The sequence below is a fragment of the Nomascus leucogenys genome, chromosome 7b, assembly GCF_006542625.1.
Source record: "Nomascus leucogenys isolate Asia chromosome 7b, Asia_NLE_v1, whole genome shotgun sequence".
NCBI lineage: Eukaryota > Metazoa > Chordata > Mammalia > Primates > Hylobatidae > Nomascus > Nomascus leucogenys.
This window is the reverse complement of record NC_044387.1, coordinates 26,946,919-26,956,627: the sequence shown is the minus strand read 5'-3', so window position 1 is coordinate 26,956,627 and position 9,709 is coordinate 26,946,919. Positions and strand designations below refer to the sequence as shown.

The following is a 9,709-nucleotide window of genomic DNA, read 5'->3' as shown; positions in this document are numbered from 1 at the left end:
GAGGCAGTATAGAGTATGTCCTTCCTAGGGGATTCATTGAGGCATCCTTTGGTGCTTCAATGTCAAGTGATAACCTTAAATGGGCAACTGTAGCAACCACAGCCTGACAAGGTAAAGCAACTAAGGGCTCTGACCCTTTGAGGATGAAGGTCTAGGTCACCTCACCATTCAAACCACTTGAACCTACTGAAGAGCTTGGCCAAATGTGAGAGAAATACAGAATCTGTGATGGAAGAGAGAGATGATAACTATCAATTCTAGACTTGAAATCAGTTACAGGAGCCACATAACTTCTTCCACTAAATCTTTTGCATTTAGTATTTGTGTAATGGCCGCCCACTTCCTTGAAGACTCTGTGACAGATTGGACTCAATGTGGAACCTGTGTGGCTCTGAGTGCTGCAAGGAGTGGACTGTATTTAATATCTCTTGTGTCCTACCTCACATCCTCTCAGGCCATTTTTCAATTCACCCATTTTACTCTTTGATAGCACTTTACCTCTGTTGTCCCATGTATCTCTAGATTTCTGTATTAGTGCTTTTCTGACACCTCAGTTATGTGGAACACCTGTGGAAATCTGCTAATCTACTCTGACATATATGCAAACCTGGAAGTTTGAGGGAATTGACAATAGGGACAGGATTCAGTGGATAAATATTCCCCTTTTCTGTCCTTTGGGCACACAATTCTGAAGTGCATTCCGTATAGTTCCTTAGTGGTCTCCAGTAGGACTCCGCCAGGGTCTTCAGTTACCTACAGTACTGATCAGCTTAAAAATACAATCTTAGATTGGCTTGCTTTATTTAATTTTTCCAAAGTTCCCAATCCCATTCCTTAGAATCACATTCCAAAATTAATGCACTGCACACAACCCTCTGCTTTTGTCGGGGGTAGAAGGGGTATCCAGCCTAAGGCACCTAAGTCCAAGAGGAATATGTGCCTAACCTATCTTCTAACTGAATATATATATATATATATATATATATATAAATGTGTTTATGTAAATCATATATGTTTATATATAACATACATATATAGAGAGAGAGAGCATAAAATGTGCTGTGTATGTGTGTAGCATATATTTTGTTAAATCACCATTCCTGGGCCCTACTCATTTTCTGATAATTTCTTATCTTAATTTGCTCTGAAAGAGCAAAACTTATAAAATCGACTATTGTAACTCTATTTTTTACCAACTATAATTTTCCATGGAAGGAATAGTAAAAAGAGTTACCTCTGAAGCTGACACATGTATGAGGAATATAGGAAGCCAGAAATCATGAATCTATGAAAAGTGAGGGGTGTCTGTGCATATTTTATTTTATTTTGTTTCATAATAAATAACCAGCAATTAAAATATTCTTTTCCATATAATGGGACCTACGAGTAAATTTTTGTCTGATATTTATAAATCTAATATGTAATATAAAGGAGAAATAGAAAATGCTATCAAATGACATTTCACTTTACTACTTATTTGAATTACAATGAAATAATATATAGCTACATCACTGGCTCCTGAGAGAGCTTTGGGTGTTCTGTAAATTTTTTACTTTGCACTCTTGAAAAATTCGCAGAGAATGCAAGGTTTGGCAAAAATTTATTTTCTTTTGGCAGCCTATCACCTGTAATTTCCGTTAAACAGCATTTCTGACTCAATAGTACACTGAAAACCCATGTCTGTAATAATGCCCTAAAGCACTGCAGTACCTAGCGTATATATTTTGAAGAGAGAGCTTTGCTGAAATAGAAAACCAAACTGTAAATTGAAGTCTGAGCATTCAGAGAAATAAAAATTATGCTAAATACAAATATATGTCTTTGAATTAGTTTTTTGAAAAATGGCAAAAAGATAATATTACTTAGTGATATTATTAATATCATTAATATCACTAAATATAATTAGTATGCTTTGGTATACACAGCAGAAACACCAAATGTCTTATACTCCCACAATAGACTGGGCTTTCCTTTTAGCTGCCTGACCTTGTGCAAGTGGCCTCATTGAAATATCTAATACTTATTGAATACTTATTATTTTTTCAGAAACTATATTAAGAACTTTACCCTTACTTTTTACAGCAATCTCAAAGAAAGTCAGATACTCTTGGAATGCTTATTTTTAAAGTTAATGAAACTAAGACCTACAGAGTTAAGTATCTTGCCCAAGATCATACAGTTAAGAAGCAGCAGATTTGAACCCAGGGAATTTGATTCTCAAGAGAAGGCACTTATTTACTCTGCTGCTGCCTTTCTTAGTCTTCATTACTCATCTACAAAATAAAGCTATTGAGAGTGATGTCAGCAAGATGGCTGACTAGAGACACCTGGCATTCATTCCCACCACAATAAAGGACCAAGGCAATGAATAAACAGCTAAGATTTTGACTACAGTGTTGAAGGGAGAGTGCTGGAGTGTGATGGAGGAGTAGTGATTGGAAGTCTAGGAGGGTAAGGTGGAGGTACCTGTTGTCTGCAGCTTCATCTTCTCTGCCTAGATCAGATATACCTGGAGTCAGGAGAGACTTCACATGTGGGGAAAGGATAAGCAGGAGATCCCCCACTGTCACCCAGCCCCATTGCCACTGCCAACACCTATAGTCCTTAAACAGAAGAATCCCATAGTTCCTGTAAGCCCCGAGTCCATCTTGGAGAGCTGCAGGGAATTTATGCAGCTGTGTTGCACAAGGTGTATACTCCCCACCCCTACTCACCCACTGTGAGCCAAGCTGCTGCAGCATGGTGCCATCTTGAGATCTGAGCCATCTCTGGAGTGTGTTTTGCTCTGAGGTCAGTAGCCACTGTGCTTTTCCAGCACTGGGGCTCCATCTTCATTATGCCAAACCCACATGGGTGATTGAACCTCACAACCCAGCTGTGGGGAGTCTGGGCTCAGGATTGGCTGTGACTCTGGTCTTGCATGGCAGAGAAACCAACCCCCACCCATGCTTAAGGCAGGAGGAACAGTGTTCCAGTCCTTCCCAGGACGAACCTGCCCTCGAGCCAGCCAAACTGCTGCATGCCTTCTTCTAAGTGGGAGAGGTCTCTGAGCATCCGAGCAGCTGATACACCCAGTGGAGTTGGCTATGTGCCCACACTCAGAACCTGAGAAACAGCCCTGCACCCTCAGGTCCTCCCCTAACCCCACCACAAACACACCCCCGGGCCTTCCCACTGGCCCTGTGCTCCCAATAAGGACCTGAAAAATAGGTGGACACATCCCTAGGCTAGCCAAGCAGCCAAGAGCATATGTCCCAGACCTGAGAAACAGCCCCATGGGCTGTCCCCAGTGGACATGCCCCTGAACCAACTAAGCAGCCACTTGTCTGTGCTTCTGGCCAGTGTAACAGCCCTATGGGTTCAACCATAGCAAGACAGACCCCAGGGTGGCTGACCCACTGTGTGCATGCATGTATCCCTGACCAGAGAAACAGGGTGGTGAGCCCAATCCCAGCAAAGGCACACCACTGTCACCACAAATTCTCTCAGCTTAGGCCACTGAGAAACTCGCAAACACCGCTAGTGTGGATTTCAGTTAAAGAAACTACCTGGAGGCTACACTACTGCATCCACCTAAAATGAAGGCCAACACACCCCACCCAACTGACACTCTAAGACCCATTAATACAAATTGCTCTTTTTCTATGAAACCTACCCCATAAAATTGAAGAAGTGACTTTTCTACCAGATGTGTAGAAATCAACATAGGGACATATCAACCATGAAAAAGCAAGGAAATATGTCACCTCCAAAGGAAAACAATAGTTCTCCAGGAACAGACTCCAATCATAAGAAAATATATGAAATGCCAGAAAAAGAATTCAAAATAATAATCTTAAGTAAACTCAGTGAGATACAAGAGAATACAGACAGATAATTCAACAAAATCAGGAAAACAATTTATGATTTGAATTAGAAATTCAACAAAGAGAGATCATTAAAAACCATACAGAAATCCTAGAGCTGAATAATTCAATGAATGCAATAAAAAAGAAATACAATCAAGAGCTTTACCAGCAGACTAGAACAAGCAGAAGAAATAATTTCTGAACTTGAAGACAGATCTTTTGAAATAACACAGGTACCTCAAAAAAAAAAAGAAAGAAAAAGGAGAAAAAGAACAAAAGAAAGGAAAATATATTAGAAGGGATGAAGAAAGCCTACAGAATGTATAGAATACCAAATTAGGTGAACAAATATTCATATTATAGGCACTCAAGAAGGAGAAGAGTATGGAAATGGTGAGAAAAACATATTTAATAAAGTACTACAAGATATTAAACCAAGATCTCTTCCTCCCTGATTCTATAAATAAAAACAGCATACAAGAGAAAAGAGGTTCATAAACCCTTCGCTTTTATGTGGTAGTATATAATACGGAAGATGAGTATTCAAGCCACTCATTAATAAGCCATTCACTAAGAGAGCCACTTTTTTTCCCCTAAGCCCTTCTAAAGTATTATTTGTTGCAGCAGTGTAACACATGAAAATTATTATTGTAGTGTGGACTAGTGGCTAATCTGAATGCAACTCTTTTAACATTTATTGTCGTTAGGGAATGTATCATATTGTTCTGGAATATTAGAAAGAAAGAAATCCCAGGCCTCATCTGTACTAAATGCTTTTACTAGCTTGTTTTTATCAAAGATCAAAAGACAAGCTTCAGAAGACATGGAACCTTTGGCAAGCAAAACTTCATACCCTTAAATAACTTGCAATAACTATAATAAAGTTTTATCTTTATATGTGAGAAATATGATGGATTTAGTTAAAATTTATTCTGAATGGTCATCTCATAGTCCACTTGTGCAGAAAATCTAAAGATTATAAATGAATCTGTTTTCCTTGCATTATATTATACTCTTTGCAACAATGAGAAGTCACCCTTTTTTTTCTTGAGAGGATTATCTTTTTTCAAAAACAATAGAGTAATTTATCAGTGACTTTTCAAAATCCAGGTTACAAACCCATTAGTGAGTGGATTATAGAATCTTTTAGTAGATTGTATCTAACAGAGAAGTAAACAGAAAATATCAGAATGCATCACATGTATTAAGTGTATATATTGTTTTAATAATTTTATTTTTTATCTAATCATAAAAGTTCAAAATCCATTAATTTATGCTGTTTATAGAAAACAAGCTTTAAACACTTGAGTGTTCACAGTATTATCTTTTGGGTAACTTGTTTATATCCAAAAGAATCTCAATAATTAGTGACTAGAGAAGATTTGGAGGTGTAGCTCACACCCAAATGTGTCTCTGATGTATCTTAAAAACTAAGGAGAGTAACAATCTTCAATTTAGTTTGATTTATAAATTGAGAATAAAACAAATGATATAGATAGGTAGGTAGATATATTGAGACGGATAGATAGAGATAGGTGACTTACATACAGAGATACTAAGATTTTAAAATTTTTCATTGGAAGTGACCACTTTTCACAGTATGTAGCTCTGTTCCTAATCTGTAAGTTAGGATGCTTTGGGTTACAAGTATGATGACATGTGACAGCATTTGATCTAGAGAATGACAGTCTCATTGTGTCTCTGGCTCTACCTATATATGATTTTCTTGCTTTGCTGTTTTCTTTTATTTATTTATTTATTTTAAATTTTACTTTAAGTTCTGGGATACATGTGCTAAAAGTGCAGGTTTGTTACATAGGTATACACGTGCCATGGTGGCTTGCTGCACCCATCAACCTGTCATCTAGGTCTTAAGCTCTGCATGCATTAGGTGTTTGTCCTAAAGCTCTCCCTCCTCTTTCCCCTCACCCCCCAACATGCCTCAGTATGTGATGTTCCCCTCTCTGTGGCCATGTGTTCTCATTGTTCAGCTCCCACTTATGAGTGAGAACATGCAGTGTTTGGTTTTCTGTTCTTGTGATAATTTGCTGAGGATGATGGTTTCCAGCTTCATCTATGTCCCTGCAAAGGACACAAGCTCATTCTTTTTTATGGTATTCCATGGTGTATATGTGCTACATTTTCTTTATCCAGTCTATCATTGATGGGCATTTGGGTTGGTTCCAAGTCTTTGTTATATATAGTGCTGCAATAAACATACATGTGTATGTGTCTTTGTAGTAGAATGATTTATAATTCTTTGGGTGTATACCCAGTAATGGAATTGCTGGGTCAAATGATATTTCGAGTTCTAGATCCTTGAGGAATTGCCACACTGTCTTCCATAATGGTTGAACTAATTTACACTCCCAAAAACAATGTAAAACGTTCCTAGTGAGCCAAGATTGCACCACTGCACTCCAGCCTGGGCGACAGAGCGAGACTCCGTCTTACAGAAAAAAAAAAAACGTGTTCCTATTTCTCCACATCCTCTCTAGCATCTGTTGTTTCCTGACTTTTTAATGATTGCCATTCTAACTGACATGAGATGGTATTTCATTGTGGTTTTGATTTGCATTTCTCTAATGACCAGTGATGATGAGCTTTTTTTCATATGTTGTTGGCTGCATAAATGTCTTCTTTAGAGAAGTGTCTGTTTACATCCTTTGCCCACTTTGTGATACGGCTTTGTTTTTCTCTTGTAAATTTGTTTAAGTTTCTCGTCTTAATGTTCTGTCTTTCATGTATTTCCTTTTTTTTTTTTTTTTGAGACAGAGTTTCGCTCTCGTTGCTCAGGATGGAGTGCAAAGGCATGATCTCAGCTAACTGCAACCTCTGCCTCCTGGGTTAAAGTGATTCTCCTGCCTCAGCCTCCCGAGTAGCTGGAATTACAGGCATGTGCCACCATGCCCAGCTAATTTTGTATTTTTAGTAGAGACAGGGTTTCTCCATGTTGGTCAGGGTGGTCTTGAACTCCCAACCTCAGGTGATCTGCCCGCCTCGGCCTCCCAAAGTACTGGGATTACAGGCATGAGCCACTGTGCCTGGCCATCTTTCATGTATTTCTGAGTATATTTGTACCATTTTCAAATACAGTCCTGCACTGCATAATGACATTTTGGTCAACAACAGACCACACATAAGACAGTGGTCCCATAAGATTATAATGGAACTATCACATATAGCAACAGCATTGTAGGCTGGGCGCGGTGGCTCACGCTTGTAATCCCAGCACTTTGGGAGGCCGAGGCGGGTGGATCACGAGATCAGGAGATCGAGACCATGGTGAAACCCCGTCTCTACTAAAAATACAAAAAATTAGCCGGGCGTGGTGGCAGGCGCCTGTAGTCCCAGCTACTCGGAGAGGCTGAGGCAGGAGAATGGCGTGAACCAGGGAGGCGGAGCTTGCAGTGAGCCGAGATTGCGCCACTGCACTCCAGCCTGGGCGACAGAGCGGGACTCCGTCTCAAAAAAAAAAAAAAAAAAAAAAACTTTTAAAAGTAAAATAAATAAATAATAGAAAAAAGCTTGTAGAATAAGGTTATAAAGAAAGAAAATATTTTTGTACAGCTACATAATTTGTGTGGTTTTTTTGTTTGTTTATTTTTTTGAGACAGGGTCTCACTCTGTCACCCAGGCTGGAGTGCAGTGGCACAATCACAACTCACTGCAGCCTCGACCTCCTGGGGCCCAGGGATCCTCCTGCCTCAGAAAGACACCAGTCCTCCAGGTAGATATCAGGTCCCAGGTGCACACTGGACTCAAGGTGTACATCAGGCCCCAAGTTGACAACCAGGTCCCAAATAGACAGCAAGGCCCTTGGTGGACAGCAGGCCCATGTTGAATACCAGACTCATGTAGACATCTACCATGCATTAGGTAGATACATAGGCTCCAGGTGGACATTAGACACCCAATCCCCAGGTGATCATCAGGACCCGGGTGAAAACTCAGGCCTTAGGTGCATAACAGGCCTTAAGTGGACACCCAAGACCCAGGTTGATCCCCAGGTCACAAGTGATTACCAGGCCCCAGGTGGACACCAGGCCTTAGGTGAACAACAGGACCCAGTAGGCCATCAGGCCCCAGCTGGATACCAGTCCCCAGGTGAACACAAGGTTCCAAGTGGGACATAAGCCCAAGGCAGACATCAGGCCCCAGGTGGACACACAAGCCCCAGGTGGAAATCAGGCCTGAGGAGGACATCTGGCCCCTGGTGGACATCAGGTGCAGGTATACAAGCAGGCCCTGGGTGGACGTAACTGTGTATAGGTAAGGAGTTGACCTGGGGGGAGGGTGAACAGTCAGCACCTCAGTGGGGTCCTGAGTAGGTCTTACGGAAGGAAGGGGCCAAGGGGACGGAAACTTAAGCAACCTCACTTCCTTGATGACAGTCCCGAACAGAACAAGAGAACCCTGGTAACTAGGCACCCATATCTTAGAGTCAGCCCTGTAGCCAGCTCAATTGGTGGGAGTCGCTCAGGAGAGGAAGCTGTTCTCATGCTGCATTCCCACATCTTGAGGCTCCTGCTTGAGGACTGGCGGGAGTGAGAGCGTTTTCCAACGATGCCGATGAAGGCTCATCCCTCACCCTAGACACCTCTGGCCATTTGACTGAAGGCGCCCGAGGTACCTCAGGGCAGGCCTCACCAGTGATCCCATCAGGACCTCACCTGCACATTGTCCTTATCCTTATCCGGTTGGAGCCTCTGGAGCCCCTTGAGGCACAGGCACGTGGTGAGGTGGCTTGCAGTCTGGAAGACTTTCTGGGGGTGGTATTTTCAGGCTGAATTCCTTTAAATTCAATGAGGTTGTTTTTGTGTCTGGAAATTCCAGTGGAAAGTGACTGTGACCCTTTCTCCTTTTTCAGCTCCTGCTCCGTATGCAGCAATACAGGAACTTCCAGCAATACAGGAACTTCCAGTACTGTTAAGCCAGTGCCAGCACCAGGGGAAGAGTGCCCTCAGGGATAGTGCTGGAGCTAGAGGAAGCCCCACAGCCCTCTTGCCACTGCCCTGGTACAGCCAAGGACCAGCCCAATGAGGAGCTGCCTGACATCATGGCACCTACTGTAGCCATTGGCCTAAGCCCTGGATCTGAAAGTGTGGCTGGAGCTAGAGGTGGCAGAGAGGGGGTGGCCAACATGGCCCGAGCCAGCAGCTCCCACACTGCTCCTGGTCCTGGGCACAGTGGGAGTCATGGAGGTGGAGACCAGGGTGTGCAGCCTGGGCTCCTCTGCCTCGCTGGAGAGAGGCTTTTCTCATTAAGCAGAGCTGTTGCTGTGCTCCTGCAGGACCTGCTTGGGCTACTGCTGCTGGGGGTGTATATCTGCCTGCAAAAGGTGCTAGAGAGCAGGAAAAGGAGCCTGCAAGGAGGCATTCCAGCAGCTCCTCCTGCTCCCAGAGGTGGTCTCTTCCTCCAGGCATGGAGGTCTGTCCTCAACTGGGCATCTGGGCTATTTGCCCCTGATGTGCTGCCAAGGATGGGCTCTTCTTGACAGGTGGACAGGGGATGCAGGGGCCAGGGGGGCATCTCCAAAGGGTATAGGAACTGAAGCTTCCAAATTCAGCGCTTGTGCCCCGGGGTCTCCATGCCGCCACCTGCCCTAAGATTTATTCATAATACCAGAATTACAAGTTTATAAAATAACATTTTAATAAAGTTTGACTTTTTGAAACTTCATGCCTTCTTAACTCATGTCAGATGGTGTTTTTGAGGCTAAACTGAAAATCTCTGATAGTTGTGTGTTTTTGTTGTGGTTGTTTGTGTGATTGAATTACCATCGAATCAACTGTTACTGGAAACCTTTCAGGTATGGCTTTTAGAAGACCTTGACCTACTTTTGCCGGTTTTGACTGTCT

The 9,709-nt window shown here is 42.3% G+C and overlaps 1 pseudogene; it reads left to right on the top strand.

Annotated features, from left to right (window-relative positions):
- Positions 1-328: 328 nt before the first annotated feature.
- Positions 329-9,472, top strand: LOC115835834 (annotated as a pseudogene).
- Positions 9,473-9,709: the final 237 nt, after the last annotated feature.